The sequence below is a fragment of the Montipora capricornis genome, chromosome 10 (genome assembly GCF_036669925.1).
Source record: "Montipora capricornis isolate CH-2021 chromosome 10, ASM3666992v2, whole genome shotgun sequence".
NCBI lineage: Eukaryota > Metazoa > Cnidaria > Anthozoa > Scleractinia > Acroporidae > Montipora > Montipora capricornis.
Window position 1 is genome coordinate 38,334,422 of NC_090892.1, and position 20,934 is coordinate 38,355,355.

The 20,934-nt window shown below is 38.2% G+C and overlaps 1 protein-coding gene across 11 annotated transcripts in view; it reads right to left on the bottom strand.

Annotated features, from left to right (window-relative positions):
• LOC138019775 (probable G-protein coupled receptor No18) overlaps positions 1 to 20,934 on the bottom strand; it is a 57,372-nt gene that overhangs the window by 10,855 nt on the left and 25,583 nt on the right. Inside the window, exons 1-2 of one of the 11 annotated variants that reach the window (XM_068866655.1) lie at positions 19,462 to 19,771; positions 17,945 to 18,355 (exon numbers count right to left, since the gene is read on the bottom strand). The exons of 5 other annotated variants lie outside the window; for them this stretch is intronic. The gene's annotated coding sequence lies outside the window, so the exon portion shown is untranslated. Of the gene's footprint in view, positions 1 to 4,362; positions 4,586 to 9,339; positions 9,362 to 17,066; positions 17,179 to 17,944; positions 18,356 to 19,234; positions 19,305 to 19,461; positions 19,772 to 20,934 lie in introns of those variants that run through there. 5 more of the 11 variants (XM_068866656.1, XM_068866660.1, XM_068866654.1 and 2 more) reach the window with 5 other exon arrangements.

The following is a 20,934-nucleotide window of genomic DNA, read 5'->3' on the forward strand; positions in this document are numbered from 1 at the left end:
GAAGTGAATTCCAATTTCCTTTATAGTATCAGACTGTTGAACTTTTACAGTCACTAAAACAAAAAACACACACACATGCCGTGGCTTGTTAACTCTAGATCTTATCGTGATTAAGAATTATGATCATTCTGAAAACAGAATTGAGAACAAAGAAGATACAAAGTCATGTCTTCTTCAAGCATTTCACTCCGTTTTCAAATATGCGAGTGAAATTTTCTTGTTAATTGCTGTAAAGGCAAATTAATGATTGCTTACTATTGCAGAAAGACTAGTGTCGTTAAATTTTTTCTGCTTCCTTTCCTTTTATTTGCTGACATATTTTTAAGCTTTTCGTGAAATAAGAAACATAGGAAAGGCTTGAAAAAAGAAACATGCGGTATATACCCTGCGGGACCTTAAGAACGTTTTGGCTTAATACCGTGACAGCTTTTAAGTCATATTTAAATCTCACCGAAGTAAACTCGAGCAAGCTCCCAACCTGTGTAAGGGTAAATCAGTTTTTAAACTGATTGGCTTAAAAGCCAGTCACATTTTAAAATAAACTATAAAAATCTGGGTAAATGGAACGGCTCAACGAAATAATAACATAAGGAAACTGTTTTTCAGTTCAATATGGCGGTTCGGAGTTCAAAGTTCGCCCTTGCATGCGCCCGCAATACATGCTGATGGACCAGGTTACAAAGTTCACCGGGCGGATTACATACATGGAGGATATTACACGGTGGCGAGAAGATATGAATTTTATGTTCGAGTGGCAAGAACAATATCTCACGAGTGAGCGAAGCGAACGAGTGAGATATTGTTCTTGCCACGAGAACATAAAATTCATATCTTCGAGCCAGCGTGTAATGTTCTTTTTATTATATGGAGACTAAATATTGAATATTTCCGATTTTATTGTGTTTCAAAGTAGTCAAGTTTTACAAATACGGCTGGACTTTATAAAAAAAAGGGTCCCGGATGAAGTGTCGTATGGAATATACGAGTGGTTTAGTTCCCAGTAAAACACTCTCCTCCATATAATAAAAAGTGACACAGCACACTAAGCAATTCATCATTCATTCATTCATTCATTCATTCTTTCTTTCTTTCATTAAAAGTGCTATCAGTTGATAGTAATCCTGTGAAAACGATTCGCTTTTTTCTGTAGGAAATGATCCATTAAAAAATTGTTTTTTTCTTGTTTCATTAGGTGTTATGACAATACATATATGCACAAAATGAGCTGCTAGGTCAGGTAATATGTTTCCAGCTTCATTCAAAGGCTCCTGTGAGACAGCTCATGGATTAATTGGATTACGACTATCAAAGGCTTCCTAGTGCATGGCTTTACGTATGCATGCGTCATGCGTTTTTCTGTGGTGACATTCCATGCGCAGACTAGATCGCGGAGTCATGAGCATAGGGAAAAACATCGTTTTTTTTTTTTTGTTTTTTTTTTGTTTTGTTTTGTTTTTTTTTTATGCTAAAGATTAGATCATCAAATAGATTGCAATAAATTGATTGCTCTGTTCAGCTGTTTTGAAGGGAACTTATTGGTAAATGAACTTGCCAAGACAAAACCTACTACTGTAGTTATTTACAACTGTCCTTTGTCAAGCAATATGTTACTTCTGAAGTTTAACGAGAGAGCTTTACTCTTAAACATCGCCCGCTGGTTCAGATAATATGGCAAAATCTCAGAACAATTTTCGTTCACAGTGAAGAGCCAACACCGTATTTTGGTCAATAGTCAAACCTATACAGGCATTCAATTTTGTATTTGTGAACAACAACAACAATTTATTATACTCTTGAATTACTGTACTGAAGTTGGCAAATCCATTTATCTGCAGTTAGTAGTGTGACATTAATTTGAACAAGATATACTTCAAATGATTTGACAGACAATAACCAGAACGGCAACCAAATGGCATCAGAAGTACAGTGTTCTTTAGTCCCAAGAGTGACCAATATCGCCTCCTTTCTTCTTTTATTTACATGTGAGTTGGCAGGTCGAGAATCACAATGATGCTTTTGTCGTTTGGAGCGTGCGCACCTGCCCAATTTACGTTTTGTGACGTACTTGTGTTTCCAATACATTGCCCGACCTCCCAAAAAGTCGAGATTCTTTCCGCTAAATGCTCGTGCCCAGTCTGTGCGCACCTTGCCAGATCGAAGCTCCGTGACATATTTCCCTTTCCGGTACCCTGCCCTCCCGCCCAACAATCGAGATTCTGTCTGCCAAATGCTCGTACCCAGGCTTCTCGTGAGTATAGTTTAGGATGCGTTCTCCTGACCTCGAACGCAATAACATTATGTTTGGCCTAGTTATTTTGAATGATATACGAAAGAATTGTATATAGACCTGAGCAGTGTTTTAATTAAGATACTGCCTTGCTCGTCTTTGTCACAATTGTATTCCATTGTGTTGTAGGATTGGCCGTTTTTTTTACTAAAGACGCATAATCCGTCTAGATAGAATTTTCCGCGAATGAGACTCCCGCAGCAGCTCGATGACCAATATCAAGAAATTGTAGTGCTGCGTCGGTAGCGTGTAAAGCACGAAAATTTGACTTTATCAAACGAGTTTATGCAAGTAACTTAATCACAGTAAGCATGATATATGAGCTGACGTTGCGAGCGTTAGCCTTTTGTCAGAGGGATAACCGTTAACGCTCGATATATATCCTGGAGTCAATCTTTTCGCGTATATTTATATTGTTAGAACTAACCCTTACCAAGGAGTCTCAAATTTACATCAATTTACTTCAATTTGCGTCATGTTCATATATTGTTTGGGCTATTTTTGTCTTCGTTTGACCATAACTATTCTAAACAGTGCATGCAGAGTCGAAGAACTCGCGTTCTTATAATAGAAAGATACGTGCAGCGGTTGACACATAGGGCTTGCATGTGAGAAGCAAGCTCCGAAGCATGGTCTCCTGCCTTTGTCAATTGACACCTTTGTCAGACATGATGGCGATTGCTTTGAAAACAGTATTATAGCAAGTACAAGAGATCAGCATACTCGTCAACCCTCCCTCCAACTAAAGAAAAAAAAAAACTTGATTAATATCTGGTTACGAGGTGGTATTGTTGTCGCTCTCCATGACTCTTTCGCTCACTTTTTGACAATTACTTTGACATGTATTTGTTGTTAGATGAGAAGCCTTAAACGGTCACGGAATGTCTTGAAACCCAACCCACGTTAATTTCCACTCCATTATATTGTCGACAGTGATGGCCTTAGAGTCTGAAACCGTGTTAGATGAAAACGTTTTGCGAGACAACCTTTTTATTTTTTTTAAGATGGACTTCGCTGTATGTAGCAACAAACCACAAATCAATGGGCGTGGTCACAAATCACAGGTTTTTATTGCCGATATGAATTTTATTGTGTATAGGGACAGAAATGTGTTTGATTCTTGGTATGATTGCAAATCGCTGGGTGAAACGGTTGAGTGAAATTGTAACTTCATACTGATAGATGAAGATTGCCTGGATCAAGAGTATATCCTAAAAGATTCTAGTTTATCGTGATATTTGTCGAGGAATAGCAATAATTTCTCAGAAATAGCTTGCTTTTTTTTTTTTTTTTGTAATTAAAAGAGCCAGTATTATAAGAGTTGTCGACTTTCTATTATCCGATGATTCCAATGTTCCTAAACGACAGACAAAAAAAGGATTAAAATGCTTTAAAATGATCTACTGTTTGTGATCATGAATAATTTGAAGGTCAATAGATTAAAATCGATTCAATATTTAACCATTCAAGGCGTTGTGAAAAATCACCCCAACTTACACGCCAAGTTTGCAAATCGTTTTTTCTTAAAATTCATTCTTTTATTTCGATTATTTTTTAACATAAAAATGTGCAGTAGATATTCAATTTTGAATCGTCTACAAGGGTCCACGTGTTATAGAAGGGCATTTTCTTTTGGTTTCAGTAGTATGACTACTCGTAGATATAAAATTTTTCTGTAAAGCGAGAGATGCTTTTTCCTTAAATAAATTCTTAACTTTATGAAAATAAATTTATAAAACGGTATGTGTTATGCAGTTGCCAGATTTTGTTTCTTTTTTTTTTTTAGTGAAATTCTTACTGCTACGCTGATGTGTGAGGTAACATGAAAGGTAGATGGTATTTTGTGTTTTTTAGGTTGAAATTTTGTTTTGTTTCAGCCTCCAATAGACTGCCAAAACCTGGTTAACTTTCTAAACAGTCGATCTCAGCTACACTTAAAGTTCTTCCTAACTATGATGAAAGGACGTTTCAAAACAAGAAAGCGAAGAGGTCGCGAATAATTGATTGTATGGATGGTGTATGATCTGTAAAATATATCTATCCGTTCTCGTGCCTCGATTACGGGAGGATCTTACCTTAGGCCGCAGGAAAAATATGTGTCCTCACAGTTCCGGGTTTAAGCCTCCTTTTCTTTCTTATGTTTAACTGCAGTTTTCATTCTTCAATGACATCATGTTTCACTTGCGTGTATACCGTGCCTCTTTTAAACACGCGAGGCAAAAAAATAGCCTTAAATGTTTAATAGCAATGCCTTCTTCAGCGGGGCAAAGTGCCATCTGCAAATATTTTGGCTAGTGACACCTTCCGCTGTTTGACAAATCAGGACTACAACATTTTAATAACTTGATTTTAATGAACTGTCACAGAATATAAAAAGATTGGCACTCTCTATCTTCCCATTCGGTGCTGTTCGGTGATTACGAGGTCAAGAATTCTGGGCGATGTTTTGAAGTACTTCTTTGCCTTCATTTTGTATATAATCTTTGATATATTTTTTATGTTATTAGTATTGTGCGAAACCTGTCAAACGGTGTTCAAAATGAGCAAAGACCAAAAAGCATGTCAACATTTAATGAAATTGGCAAATGTTTTCATGACATTTCAACGGCTGCAGCTGTGAACGAAAGCTAAATTCGTCCATGTAATATAACTATGAAAAGAGCATAACTTGATATCTTCGTTACGTTTGCAAGCTCACTAAGAAAAACGACGGCAATCCAATGAATTCCTATTCTGATCTATTCTTTTTTAGATCTGTGAGTGTATTCAAGAAACTGAATTAATTTTTTTTCATATTTTCTTGAAATTTTTTTTTTTACGTTTACAAACTCATGAAAGTTGCATGGCTGATGGCAAAAATTACGAATATAATGTTTAATTTAAAGGACTGTTGAGGAAACACATTTGTTTATGTGAAAGCCAAAAGTGTTTTGCAATGCATTGATCTAGGATTGAGATCAACAGCTAGGGAATTTTCAGAATCAAGGAACATTAAATTTGTTGAGACAGACAAAATTGGCTTCTTCTAAAACTGGGAATGGGAATCGGCGAATGGGAACGGGAAAGTAGGGAACGGGGAATGGGGAATGGGGAACGGGGAATCTCTAAAATAGGGAATCTGTAAAAGGAGGAATTACTAAAATAGGTAATCTCTAAAAGGGGAAATTACTAAAATAGGGAATCTCTTAAAGGGGGAATTACTGATATGGCTAGTTCTAAAACAAATTTCGATGTTATTTAGTGAACATTACATATTATCCATCTCCACTTTTTTTAAAGTTTCTGGCCATTATGAATAATTCACTACACCGTGTACATACTCTCAAAATTTACTCAAATGACCCACCCTCTCAAAGTAGCTCATCTCCACATGGTCAAAGCTAAAGCCGCTGCGGTTACACGTTGAAACTTTTATCTGAAACGTTTGTGCAACGACACTGTGAAACAAGTTTCAGTGGTGTAACATGGTCGGTTTCGTGACAAGTTTCTCGAAAAGTAGAACCGCTTTCTACTTCTGCAACGGTCACAACGATCGCAAGGGTGATAAAAGCAAGAGTTTCACCGTGTAACACCACTTCGTGAAACTGGTCTCGCTCTGTCCTATTAAGCTACGCTGCATAAGCCAATCAGAAACCGGCCAAGGCCATGGAACTAGTATTCAACTTGTTTTGCGGGAATGTGGTAACAACATTTCGAGACCAGTTTCATTGTTCCCGAACAAGTTTTGACCTTTGCCTTGTTACACGGTGCAACGCCTGCTGAAACTCGTTTTGCAGCGCCGTTGCACATATGTTGCAGCCAAATGTTTCAGACATGCCACAAAAATAAAAATAAGACATATACATTTAGACAATTGTAAAAAAAGATACGTATTGCAATATTAAAAAGCAAAATATTTCCTGTACTGTTAGCGGTGCGATTTTGGACAGGAATAGCTTTCCAAATTTTAGCAGTAGTGTAACGTCACAGTTCAAATCCAATTGTACGTAGTTGAGTCCACTTTTGCAATGTTTTGGTTACAGAGTGACATAATGAAAGAAATTTGCTTATTGTGTAAAGATACTCGTGCCCCTGACCCATGCTGGGGTCGTTGTGTCAGGCAACACATGCATCGCCGATTGACAAATTCCCTACTTCAATGGTTTGTGTAAGCACGCACTATCACTAATAACATCAATTATTAGGTATTAAAACTAGATTATTGCATGATGCAATTCTGGAGTTTTGCTTAGCTTATCATGGTATACGAGCCATTACACCATGCTTTACAAACATCAGTAACCGTATGCATAAGTTTTTTTGCCTTTACAAAATAAAGTAGGGAAGATTTATCCATAATTTGTGGGCTTTTTTCAATAAAACAATTAGTCCACTCGTGCTTTTGAGATGACCTATTCATGAAACATCTTGAATAAAGTGGGAGTGGTATCGCTCGGCTTGCATTAGGCTCGCGGAATGCTTTGAGTGATAGAAACGAAGGCGCTTTCTCCTGGTAGACCAAAAGTGTCTTAGGAATAGTAGGCAGATTGTGCTTTTAGGTGTATATAAGAGATAGTTGCTTAAATTTCCTCATAATTACGAGGATCCCTTCGCCATTTCAACCCAAGGTTGTCATTTTGCAGGTACGTCTTAAGTTCTTAAGTGATCTGTCCAATAAATGGCAACATGAGGCGCTTTTTTTTACAGGCAAATAATACAGTTCTATCGTTAACTATTTTAGGTGAGAAAGGTCAATCCAGACTCGATTTCATTTAAAAGCCAGGTCGCTGCTCAGTCAATGATACAATAGCCAGTTAGTTGTCTTGCTACGTGAATAAACTGATTGAGAATATTTTTAAAGTGTAGTTTTTAAAGCCTCTCCAGTACGTGCGCTTTCAGCATTTTCTATACAAAACTATCCGATTTCGTTAACGCTGCATGAATAATTATCGTGGCTGATGATTGTACAAGGCCATATGTGCAAGCTTCTTCGCGGGATAAGCATTTTACTACATGTAGTAAGAAATTGAGAGAAAACGAGCTGGCTCTACAAATAATACAACGTTGGCGATCTTATTTTTGGACCCTACTTTTGTTCTGTTAAGGTGAAATTGTTGATGAAACAATTTAGGTCCATCTGAAACTTTGACCGTTTTGTAGCATAGGAACAATTACACCATAAAATGTGCCGTTTGTCAATACGAAGCTAAAGCATGAATAAGGTTTTTTTTGTATTTCCGAAGCTGAAAAAATGCTGTAGGGTGATGCACTTTGACAAAGGGGCTTATTTGTTCACGTTGTTTTTCAAAAAGAGCGTAATGGATTTTTGATTTTGTAACGAGGTCGACAAAGGTGTGTATCCTTCGACAACTTCGAATGAGATGCTTCTATGACAAAAGTTCCCTGAAGTTAATCTCTGTTGGGTGGGTTGGTATCTGGATGGGAGACCATCGAGATATACGGTATTTGCCATGATTGCCTTTCGTAGAGGCCACATGCATCGCAATGCCTCGTTTAATTGGAATACTATATTTAACGGAATCTTGACCATTCCATGATTCATCACGTTACGAGGCATACGTCTAGGAGTCATCATTGATTATGAAGTGCGTTCGTTGGTAGAACTCACAAAACGCGCCGAGATGCACAGGACCAAATTAGTTGGACACCACCAAATTTAAGCGTATCGAGGAAGTTGTTACAAGACAGTCACCTACAACGATTATTGAGGAAACTTAAGGCTAATGGACTTTTGGATGCAAGCGTTTACTCGAAGATTTTTCCCTCCGGTTCACTTCCCGCGAGAATTTACGGACCACCAGAGACGTGTATGCCCCGCGTGGACTGGATTCAATGCCTTCTTTCGGACCTATAGTTTTTTCTCTATAGGATCTTGTAATTACGAGCTAGCTAAGTATGTATGTCGTCTACTACAACCCCACATACCGTCACATTATTGCACCCAGGATAGTTTCAGTCTTGTTCGTGAAATACATGATATATCCAAGATTAGAAATTAGCAAATATCAAAAATACCATAATACTCTTTGTTTGTTCCTCCAAAATTTTGCATAAGCATTGTCTTATATTCTCTTGGGACTTAAATGGTCCCAAGAGAAACTGGAGACAATCTTTGTTTATGCAAAATTTTGGAGGGACAAAGAAAGAGTATTATGGCATTTTTTGTATTGGCTAATAGCTGTAGGGTTTTTGTCAAGTAAAGAGTGCTTGCGTGATATTCTAGATTTCTGTTCTTCACATGCCCTTGAGAGAACTATTTTTAGTCACTGCAAAAAGATGCGACCTCGTTTTTTCTTCAAAAAGTCAAAATTGAATTTTCTTTAAGTGTAAATCGTAAGATTGTGCTATAGAATATTAATGACATTCATTTTAATGAGGTACCTTATATTTAGGAGGGCAAGTAGAAACCACGTAAGGGTGATTCTCTTGTTGAGTCAATTTTGGATTGAATGTGCAACATAGAAATAATAACTTTAAGTCGAAATTGATTTTCTTTCTAAATCGTAAAATAGAGCTATAAAATATTAGTAACATTCTTGTAAATGACGGGTACCTTAAGAGGCCAAATTGAAGTTCTCTTGTTGAGTGAAACTTGGACTGAATATGTAACAGAGAAAAATACCTTTAACTCGAAATTGATTTTCTTTCTAAATCGTGTGGCTGAGCTATAAAATATTAATAACATCCTTTTTAACGAGGTACCTTAGGAGGCCAGATTGAAACCACGTAGAGGTGGTTCTCTCGTTGAGTGAATTTTGACTGAATGTGTAACAGTGAAACAACTTTCAAGACCCAGGGATATTTTCCCTGAAAAACAAAGTAATTATGCACAACGAAAAGTAAAATTTTCAAGAATTCAGACTTAAACGTTAATTAAATTTCTTGTTTTTCTCGGCATTTCCATGAATAGTTTACCTGTTAGGATATTGACCGTAGATATTAACGTTTTCGGCACAACTGCACCAGTGTTACGAAACGTCCTCGGCTTTCTATCTATATAGAAGTTTGCAAAGGATGGTAAATATATATAAATTTTCAAGATTTTTGCTCACCCTATGCACTTATATTTGGATCACAGGTCTTGTCTCAGCCTCTGGTCACATAAAGAGTAAGATTTTTGCAAAAAGACTTTACTGAAGCAGCATTTTGTGTTTTCTTTCGCATGTGCGAACAATTTTCTTGAAGAAGGTTTTGTATTCATATTTAAATGAGGCGGAAATGATCCTTGTTCGTCGGCGAAGACTTGTAGGCAGGATCAAATTAATTAACAACCTTATGCTACAATTTTCTTTTTGTTTTCTCAGCGTTATATTTTAATTAGAGATGAGGGAGTAGTCCTGCCAAATTCGTTCATTTTACTGAAGAGCACGATGATTGAGAAAAGTAAAATCATGTCCTTCTTTGAAATAAATTGGTAAGTACAAAAGTGGTTCTTGTTATTTGGCTTTTTCCAAGATAACTGAAAAGAAATATACCACTAAGTGCAATCAAATAAGACTAAAGCTGTAAACCTGACAAAAGATAAGGCAAATGATGTATTTACTGTTTTCTTAGTGAACTTGAAATACGTAAGCATGCAGTTCTACCGACAAAAGATTCATTGAATTATATAACATTTGATAAAAATGCTATTCAGTACTTTTCTCTGTGTTAAACTTTTATGATAAAATTGTAAGTGGCCTCTGAAAAACTGAATTCCAAAATTTTCAAAATTAGCATTGTATAGACACCAAAAGCCCGTGACAGGAATATTAAAGTATAAAGAGCGGGTTGTGTAACTTTAAGCGTAAACTTTATCACAAAACATAAGGCAAATTGTTTAGACTTTTATAGCTTTGTCCCGAATAAATGTGTCACTTCCTTTTCATTAAATTCGTCGGAAAACGAGCCAACCATTTTCATTGCATTATTTCATTTTTCCGCCGATATAGTTTTTACTTGATTACATGTGAACTCTTTACTCATTCAATTTTTCTGGGAAAGTACATTTTTAACACGTTTAGCTCTATACGTACTTACAAAGTTGTTGTGTAGCGAATTTAGAATCCATCTCAGGTTTGCTTCATCGCACTGAATTAAATTTTGTTACCGAGGCTTAGTCATACTTTCCGAAAACTTGCCAAGAAACAATGACTTCTTATTGAACCTATTCGTATTTTTAATAAAAATATTGAATCCTCTTTTCAGTTGTTATTTAATAATGTATGTCGCTCTTTGAACTTTTGAAAATAAAAATTTCGAGATTCTGTTGAAATAGCGACTTGCGACCACTTCACGACATCTGAAACTAAGGCTATATTTGAAGTGCAAAGGGCACTTTTGGCTTGCGTTTTCGAAATGTCGATATGATAAACAATTTTCCTTGCAAATGCACTAATTTCTTTGAACAAATACGTCCATGTCAGTTTTGAGCTGGCAATGCGCAGATGGCTAGGACAAAATCTCTGACTGAAGAAACGCAGCCCATGGAAAACGTTAAATTGTTCTGGCTTATGTTGTTGTTGTTGTTTGTATTTTTGTTTGTTTGTCTTTCAGGTTCCGAACATTGTCCGCCCTCGCCATCTATAACTGCGGGCGACTCCAAAATACTGAAAATCAGTTATTATATCCATGGCATGATTTTTTTTTATAGTGTAAGCGAGTTACTGGTGAAGTCCTCGCGGAAGAATGTTTAACCCTGTTTTTCTTTCAATGTCTTTCAGTTCAAAGCAAAGAGATGTTAGCACGTGCTTTTTACTTTGCAAAATGAATAATATCGATTGGAATTGTAACCGATGAAATCGTAGTTTCGAAGAAATTGTAAATTGTTGGTTCGAGATAGTGTTATTTTAGGGGTTCATTGTTGTCACATTCGTTAGTGGAAGCAACGGAACCTGTGACTTCACTTGCCAATGAAACTGACCTCGGCTCAAAGTCTTAGGACAACAAGTTTTAAGTGGCTGTAACAGTGAGTACATTGCATTTCATATTAAAGACAAACCGAAAGACTAGCACGCGGTCAAGAAATCGATTCCGCAGTTCTCTCGTCACGTGTTTTTGTCAACGTTGGGTCTTTCGTATCACCAAGTGGCAAGGTGCAGTGAAGCAGCTTCAAGTTTTGATAAAAGTGGCTAAAACGTTGAAATGTGCGATTGGGAATGCAACCACTAAGTTGTATGTCGTAAAATTCTGCTTCTGAGTATGCTATTTGTCTTTCCAGTCAATAAAGCTATTCACTGTAGGACACATCAGTTACCTGAACTCACGATGCCCTCGGTAGTGGACTGTGATCCTCCAAAACGCTTTGGCCTACCAGGTTTTTGATAATCTAGGGAATTGTTCGATAATGGTGGGACACACTCGGTATCAATCTTGGTTTAGAACCGACTATTTATATAAATGAATGTTAGATGTTTTAAAGATTGCTATCAGCCTCGCGAAATTTTGCGGTCCTAAATCTTTGTTGATTAGTGATCTCTGCGACGTGTTTATAGCACCTCTGCTTTCAATAGGCCAGTTTCGTGTTCTAAGGGTTGCGTTGCATGCAGCATGAAATTAAGGCTAATACTTGGGAATCTTCTCACATGCGAATTATTTCTCCCGCATTAGCCTACATTTGATGCTAGATCCAGTCTAACCGTGAGAATAAGAAACTGTCCTATTAAGTTGTGGGCGCTAAACGCACAATCTGTGATTATGTCATTAAAGGTTTCTTACTGTTACGAACAATGAGCGATCGTAAACCTCATTTCCTGTTATTCTTAACCCCCACCCCCTCCTCTTCCGGGGGGTATGTGCCGCTGGCCTCTCAGAACCCCTATCCCTTTTTAGTAAAATCCAACTAGTGGTCTATTATCAATGCTGCGTTCTGATTGGTTGAGCTACTAGTAGGCTATTTGTTATAGCCCACTAGTAGCGAAAAGCGCCGGCTTTGAAAACCAAAACAACAATTAAAGTCTAGCTTTAACTAGCGAAAGATGTTTTGTCTCGATATTTTTTTGACCAACTAGTTGGATTTTACTAAAACAATTATTTCTCTCGCCCTCATGGCCTCTGAGTCAATAACCCTATTGACTCAGAGCCCATTCGGGCTCGAGGAATAATTGTTAAATAGTCTATTTTATAGCCAATTATAGATATCAGCTTAGTCACTTTTGGGTAAATGTAATCACAGGCGCCCCAAGCTCAGTATGAGCATTGCCGACAAAAATATAAGGATTTGTATGGGAATCCCGATGAAAAGCTTAAGAAGATAATTATATGAAAAAATTCTCAATTAAAAAGCTTAACTGCCATCGTGAGTAGTTTCCTTCCTGTGTGGTTATTTTCCAGATACGACACGATTAGAGCCATTTCTCAATTTCGTGGTTGTCAACGGTATAATAAAATTCCAAGGCTGGAGACTAAATTCTCAGGTGCCACCAATTTGAGTCAAATATTCCTGGATAAAATGTTCCCACGGTCACAATTCCACATCACAATCAATTGACAAAGCTTGAACTTTCATCTCACTCCACCATCAACGCAATAGCAGTCCTGTGAGCGATCATAAGCGGTGATATTGCAGGTGATAGGATTCCACCCCAAAGTGGCCACGGCTTCGACCGCTGATGACAAACTGAGCCTTACTATCGCGTTGATGGTGGGTTGAGATGAAAGTTCAAGCTTTGTCAATTGATTTTGATGTGGAATTGTTACCGTGGGAACCTTTTATCCAGGAATGTTAGACTCAAATTGGTGGCTGAGAATTTAGTCTCCAGCCTTGGGATTTTATTATACCGTTGACAAACACGAAATTGAGAAATGGCTCAAATCGTGTCGGATCTGGAAAATAACCACACAGGAAGTAAGGTACCCACGATGGCAATAAGGTTTGGCTTTTTAATTGAGAATTTTTCATATAATTGTGGTCTTAAGGTTTTTATCGGGATTCCCACACAAATCCTTATATATTTTGTCGGCCATGCTCACACTGAGCTTAGGGCGCCTGTGATGTAATTTTAGAAACCCTGAGCCTGGAGGCCTCAATACTGGAAAAATGCCATAAAATATAGCAGTCGCAACTAATTTGAATTCAAATACGAAAAGGGTAACGGCCAAAATAACAGAAGATACCGGAAATAAACTGAAATATGTTTCTTCGCGGATATTTAGACCGTTGGGATCAATTGTCCTGCCTTTTGAACTGAAAAAAGCATCCCTGGCCTTACAGAGTCTCCATTGAAAAATATTTTTTTCAATAGGAATTAGTTGCATGTCGTTAGAAATGTTGTGGGGAGAAGAGAGAAAATGTTGGGGTCTCTCTCCTACATTCTCTGTTAAAATGAAATTAGCCTGTATCCTTCGAGATCCTTCCTTGTCATCCGCTAAGTTGACTACGGTCGTACGCGTGCATCATTAACTTGATCCTTAGTTTGGTTTCAAGTGGAGTTATAGGCTCCCCTACCTTGTCACCTTGAAAGAAAATTGGTCTATATATATATAGACCAATTACCTAACTTATTGCTCTGTTGCAGCACACCCGACTAGTGTCCAGGGGGACGCAGGTTCGATTCCCTTTCACGGCAACATTTTTTCATTCAAATGGATCAGTGAGTAGTTCGCTTTCGCTATCTGTATACTCAAATTACTTAACATTTGTAGTAAAGCGTTGTGTATCCTTCGGATCCTACTAGTTTGGGACTACATCGTTGGATTTCCAGCCTTGTTGATTCAAATGAGAGTTTACATTGGATTGCCCCTGGCAATTGCGCATGCTCACTAGCTTGCTAGTTTGAGCACTCTGGCGTGATTTAGATGTACCACATGTGTGGGACTTTTGGGGTGGCTTTATAAGCTTAACCTCCATCCTAGATATGAGCACTGCACTGATGAGGCCCCCGAAGACCGAAACAGTTCTGTCTGCGAGTAGTTATTTATATACATAGAAGCAATCCTATGTAAACTCTCATTGCACATGAAGAAGACTACAATCTCAGACAAAAATAAAGAGGAATCTTCACGCTGCGTAGCAGATTACCCCTTCCCCCTATTCAATGTTGCAAAGAGAACGGCGTTTTTGCAGGAGCCCGACAGTTTTTACACCATCAACATTGTCAAGGGGGTGGGGGGATCAAACATGCTTTGGTGTCACGATCTTTTTGACCGGGATTGCAATCTCAGACAAAAATAAAGAGGACACTTCACGTTACGTAGCAGATTACCCCTTCCCCCTATTCAATGTTGCAAAGAGAACGGCGTTTTGCCAGGAGGCCGACAGTTTTTACGCCATCAACATTGTCACGGAGGAGGGGGGTTTAAACATGCTTTGGTGTCACGATCTTTTTGGCCGGGATTGTAGACTGATTAATTTCCCCACTTGTAAATTATTTCTCCTTCAATAAGAAAAGTTTAAAATAGTTTTAAGATGGATTAATTTTGGCCTTCTTTTCTTGAAAACATTTATGGCTTATACCTGTGCGCTCGAATTGTCTAAACTGAGGAATTATGACCAGTAATTTTGTGTGTACCAGCAGTTACAACCTTCTTTGCATTTTTAAGGTTGAATTTGAGACAGATTATGCTTCTTCAAAGGTAATGAGAGAATTACTCAACGAGCGGCACCATCTGCCTCGTTTTGGGAACATTAACGTCTCGGAATGGTTTTGTATAACTATCACGTAGCATTCAGTTTCGTAGCTTTTTCATGCCATTTGTATCACGTTAAAGCCTTTTCTAATTGTTTAGGATTCTTTTCATGGTAAATAAAATTAATAGCTACAGCAGTACGGCCCTTTCAGGTAATTTGAATTACCATTCTGGGCCCAGTTGTTTCAAATGTCGGATCACTTTATCCGGTGGGTAACTCACTCTATGACAGTTTCACTTTGTGCAAAGATTTGATTACTTGCTCTCTTTACCGTGGATATGCACACTCTAAGCACATCTAAAAATTGTAAATAAAATGTAAATGCTTTGTTTATAGTAGAAGTGCACTTAGCTATTAATCTGAAAAAATAATTCAAACTTAACAGAAAGATGATTAATAAGAACCCCACGTGACAGGAGGCAACCAGTTATTTGCAAAGCGTGGTAGAGTTGAATCCGGGAAAACCGGAGACAAACCCAAAGCAGAGATTAGAACGAGGTTAGAACCCGGGGCAATTGCGTGCAAACCACTTGGCCACACCGCCTCCTCTAAGTAGAAGCCGTGTACGAAAACCATAGCCAACATTTGACATGGACTGTATTTTATGCTCTGGACGGTGGCTTATCCATCGTGGCCTGGCTCCCGCATGGCAATGATCTCTCTATTCTTCATGCACGAACCAATTTATTCGTCAGTCAATTTCTTTCACTACCTTTCTTCTTGATGAAGACTGATGTTTTCTTGGCCGCAATAAATACTCTTCAGAACATGAATTTCAAAATTTCACGGAATAAGGGCAATGGTGGTCTGAAGAAAGATCCATGGCAGCTAGAGTAGCTATTCGTTTTTCTATCAAAAAGCGCTTGCTTTGTTTCGTAAATCTCTACAAGTTTTTGTCCAGAGCCAATCTCTTATCTTAATTTAGTATATATTAAAACAGTGGATACCGTTCAAAGCGAGCTCTGATTGGATCCTCAAACTCCGGATATCCTTTGCTGTAGGCAATTTTCGAAATACAAAACATTCAGCTTGATAATGAGGCAGTGAGGACATTGAAAACAATAGAAACACGTTGGAATGAACGTGAAAAATATTTGCATATCATCCACTTTCCTTTGTCTTTGTATTTTGCTTTTTAATATATCGAAAAAAGGCTACTGACCTCCGAGCAAATCGCGCGGGATTTGCTCCCGAAAATGTTGTAATCGTTGGAGGAATGATGAGTTAAGATCATCTTTTTGTACTATATTATCTCCCTGTTTTAGTATATACTAAAATAAATAACTATTCACCGAAGTGGAGGTGACTAGTGGTGGACATTTACCGAGCCGAGAAGCGGCAAAGTAAATATCCTCCACAAGCCACTATATCCACCACTAGCCGCCTCCACTTCGGTGAATAGTTGTTATTTATGCAAAAAAAGGCCAGGCTGCTGTCAAACCAAAATTACACGTCAAGCAAGCGTTGGTTCCCTGTGGCATTGTTTCGTTCTCATGGCTTTGGAACAATTTTTTGCGGTAAACCTCTTCACTTTTCATTCAAATACAACAACAGACGGCAAATTTTCCTGAATTCTTACGATTGTGAATTATGATTAAGACGCCAGGTAACCATGTATCGTGGGGAGCCCAAATCACCATAATTTTAACTGCCTATGACAGCTTACTATCGCAGGTATTTCATAACAAGTCTTTTCCAGGTCTGCCAAAACGCGTATCTATGACCAAAAGCTAAAATGTTTTTTTCGCCTATATTTTTAAATACATGAGATGATTAAAACACGTCTCTCAAATCATCAGCTTTGCAATTGTAACTTAACACCAGTTGCATCAAGTTTTGAGAAGATCAGCAAATATATTTATTGCGCTTTACTGATGTGTCATCTTACTATGTTTGTCTCGCTTTTTTTCTTTCACTTTCACTTCCCTTAAACTATGGTCAATTCTACGTTGCTTTGAGGTTGGCGACGTCGAATTTCAAGATATTTAAAGAAGTTACGCTATACACATTATGCAGTTGCGCGGATTCAGTAGTTTAGCCTTTTTTTCGTTTCGTTGGAATTCCTTGAAGCCTTGCGTCATGTCCTACACAGTAGGTATGAAACAATGGCCACCTATTTCTTCTCTAATAAAACGCTAAACCCCCCAAAAAAGAAGATCAATTTGCAGGTACCTCTGCGAATGCTGCGTTTTCAAATCTCATTCCCCTAGACTTGTTGGAAGAGAAGTAGATTGTATAATCTGAGCCTTTGCTCTGTGGCTCTGTGTCTCCAAACAAACGGATATCTTCAACAGCTGATTGCCTTAAGTCTATCTATTAAATAAACAGAGTGTCTATAGGCTTTGTTTTTCATTGGTCACTTGGTTCACCTCCTTGGCAGAATGTCTTGCACCATATCGTCTACTTATACACACAGAAAAATCTTTCTGGTTCACATTTTTTTGAGACTAAGAACATTTGAAACCGGCAACCCGATGATTTTATACAGTGAAAGTGCACTTCCACTTTTAGCCTTTTTTGTGATAATGTAAAAAAACGTAAATATTTATTTTTTATGCGCAAAAAGCTACTCTTTCTTGTTTAATATCGTTGGGAAAACCGTTGACAAAGACAGCCCTCGTTGCCTGCTGCCTTGTTAAGAATAGAAAAACAATATTTCTGTGTACATAAGAAAATTAACGGCAACTGAAAGAGGTTTCACAAAACGACGCGCAGCTGCCATGGTGCTTCACCAACATAACCAAATTTTCGAAAAGAGTAAACTCCCTTCTTCATAGAAACGAGACGTTATTTGAGAAGACGGCAAACAATTCAAGAATATAGAAAGTTGCCTATTGATTCTTGCGCCGAATATGTGAAGTACAGCTGAAAGGTACTGAGACTGTGGTGCAATATGTTTTAAATATTATTTGAATAAGCCATCGTGAAACCGAAGAAAGTAACCCGCCATAAAAATGTGCGGTTTAAAATTAAAGTAATTCTCGTCAGATCTCGTTTCGAAGTTGTAACCTCAAAGAGTGCTGTCTTAAAGGAATTATTTATTCACTTACCCAGACAATGTGAGACATCCTTGTCATTTAGAAAGCCTTAAAGGAATTGAAACGCTTCAGCGCTAATGGGGTCCATGTCCTCGGCGGTACTAGAGCAAAGAAGCCCGTTATGAATGAGAACATGGCGCTGGTTGGTGCCGAAGAGTACCAAACAAAGTGATCAGGATTAAGGGAAGTTTTTCCTGAGAATATGAAGTGCTGCATCCGTTAAGAATAAAACGCCAAAATTTGGCCGGAACCAACTGATGCATTGACCGCCTCAAAGAAAACTGTGAGGTGACGTCTCTTCCTTTGTCAGAGCAAAGCATTGAGTAGTTTTTGTTTTGTGTCCTCATTTATAGAAAGCTGTAAGGTGACATCTTGCCCTTTACTAGAGCCAGTCTAACGAAGTCTATGTTGTATTATGGAGTCCTGTGGAATCATACATCGAAATTAGCCCGGCATTTAAAACGTTTTATTTATGGCCATGAGCTGAAAAGAGTCGGTGGGCTACTCTGTAAAAGCTCATTGTCACAAACAGCCAGAAACAACAGCCGACAAACTGATCGCCAATTCCGAACAACCATACAAAAATATTAATGTCTGTGGCATAATACACTGAAAATACAGGAGGCATTGAGAATGCAATATGTATTGAAAGCCTTTGTGTTCGTCGCTGACAGCATAGTTAGTAGACAAGGGCACCCAATGTCAATTTTCGGACAATATCTGTTCGGAAGACGACTTGAGATCTAGAATTTTCGGAACATTTGTTGTAAGATTTATTGCTTGCCTGCCTGTCCTAGGATTTTCGAACTTCTAAAAAATGGTATAATTGCCCATTTTTAACGGATTTTTTCCTTAAAAAGGTCACCTAGAATTTTCGGAAGCCTTTTTTTTTGGCTAAAATTTTCGAAAAAATAAGTTTTCATCCCTATAATTTTCTGACCACTAGACTTTCAGCGAGGAAATCCGAACAGATGAAAAATTTGTAGCGGATAAAAATATGCCTATATCTACAATTTAAATACTAAAATACGGTAAACAATGCTATGTTTAAAAAAAATGGTTTTGAACTATATTCTCGTTGGGTGCCCCTGAGTAGATCAAATCGACGCTGATGAGAGAATCAGTTTGTGACGTCCTCCTGATTGTACAGAAACCAGAGAGAGAGGCCACATTATTATTTCGTGACTGTCAGTATGAAAATAATAAGGAATTTGCATGGCGGGAGACTCGAAAGACCAGCAAGCAGTTTGCAAAAGCTCTCCTTCTTTTTCCTGATAAAACTCAGAACCATGTGTACTTTACCGGATTAAAAAATCGTGTCACCGTGTCTTGTTCGCTGGGCCCTGCGTTGACTATTTACCAATGCATCGGTGATGCGATATCGTGCACATCAACATTGGACATGAAATTTAACTTGTCAGTTCCTAAGAGACCGAGGATGCACTTAGCCACTTTTTATAAAAAAAAGGCAGGGAATGTGAAATGTCCAAAGCTTACCCAAGTAAGAAGTAATGTAAATGACGGCTTACCTCATGCACCCACTCTGTTTGGATTCTGAATTTTCTTTCAGGCTAGGTTTGCTCAGATGTTGAGGATAACTATCGGCCGAGGTGTAAAGATTGTACAAGTTGCTCCGACGGTTGTCGCACAACAAAGGCAGTCCCACGTTGATTGATTGATCTAGTATTGCAATTTATTACGTGGGAGGCCATAGACAGATGACGCCAACAAATTGGTCGTTTTTGATGTCATTGTAGTCGCATATGGTAATTAACAACGCGCTTGGGTGACTGATGTCCTAGTTTTTTTACTTATATTTTGTTAAGTTGATTCGCGTTGTTTGTTATAAATCACTCCCGTAGTTTGCCAAATTCGTTTCTGTTGTTTTAATGACATTTCCTTGGAAATGACAGACAAGGAAACTGTTATTATCTCCCGTGAACGCTAAGGCTCTCATTTGGTGTCTTCGTTTCAATACGTAGTTAGGTAGAAGTAGTCTGAAAAGTCAATTGTTCATATCCTATAGGTTCAATTCTGCAATTCCTTAATCTTGTCCTCACTAAGCGCAGGTGCCGTGATCTAGGTTATTTAGACCCGGAATCACGACGATGGCTCGTGTGACTTTCCTCTCCCCGGTAGATTTTATCATGTACCTACTTCGTCCATTCAATAGGACTTAATTAAGGTGCATGTCATAGAAGAGCTCAAGTACTTATCTCCCTTTAGTGGTTTGAGTTCTTTGCTGTTGACCATGATGTGCGGCTGTTGATACATTGGATCAAATGCCGAATATTGGCAGTGTCCATCTTGTAATCTAAAAAACTCAAAGCATCATCTTTGTTCTTGAAAGAGTAAAGGTATCGTCCACATACCGAACCAAATATAAGTAGGCGATTGATGTTCTTCCTACCCATTTTCCCTCAAAATCACATATGAAAATGTTCGCCAAAACAGGACCAAGTGGAGAGCACATTGCGACACCATCAATCTGTTCATAGTATTGACCCTGGCATGGACTCTTTCTTTGTTGCAAAAAAGAAGCAAATCTTTAGGACCATTCGGGGTATTTCTAGGTGGATTTGTGAGGGCATACAGCTTATCAACGGCAAATCTGAACAGTTTCATCCATTGGGGACATTAGTAAATAGTGACACGGACATCAAAGGAACACATAAATTCGCCGTTGGGTGAGTTTACTGTCTCGCCCATGTCTGCAAAATGAAGAAGTCTACAACTGAAAACAGTTTGGCATAGATAGGTTGGAGGACGCTTACAAGGTTAGGACGCAAGATTATGTAGTGGTAGGTGTTCACGGAAGAAAGAAACATTTGGACCCGAAAAAAGGGACACCCAGTTTTGGAACCTGTTGGTGGAACCATAAAGAACCCCATGTGTGGAAACCATTGGGTAGGACCTTTTGAAAAGGTAAGTCGGTCATATCCAAGGTGATCTCTTTTTAGTTGTCGAATTGGTAACATCATTAAACTTCGTTCTCTGAACTT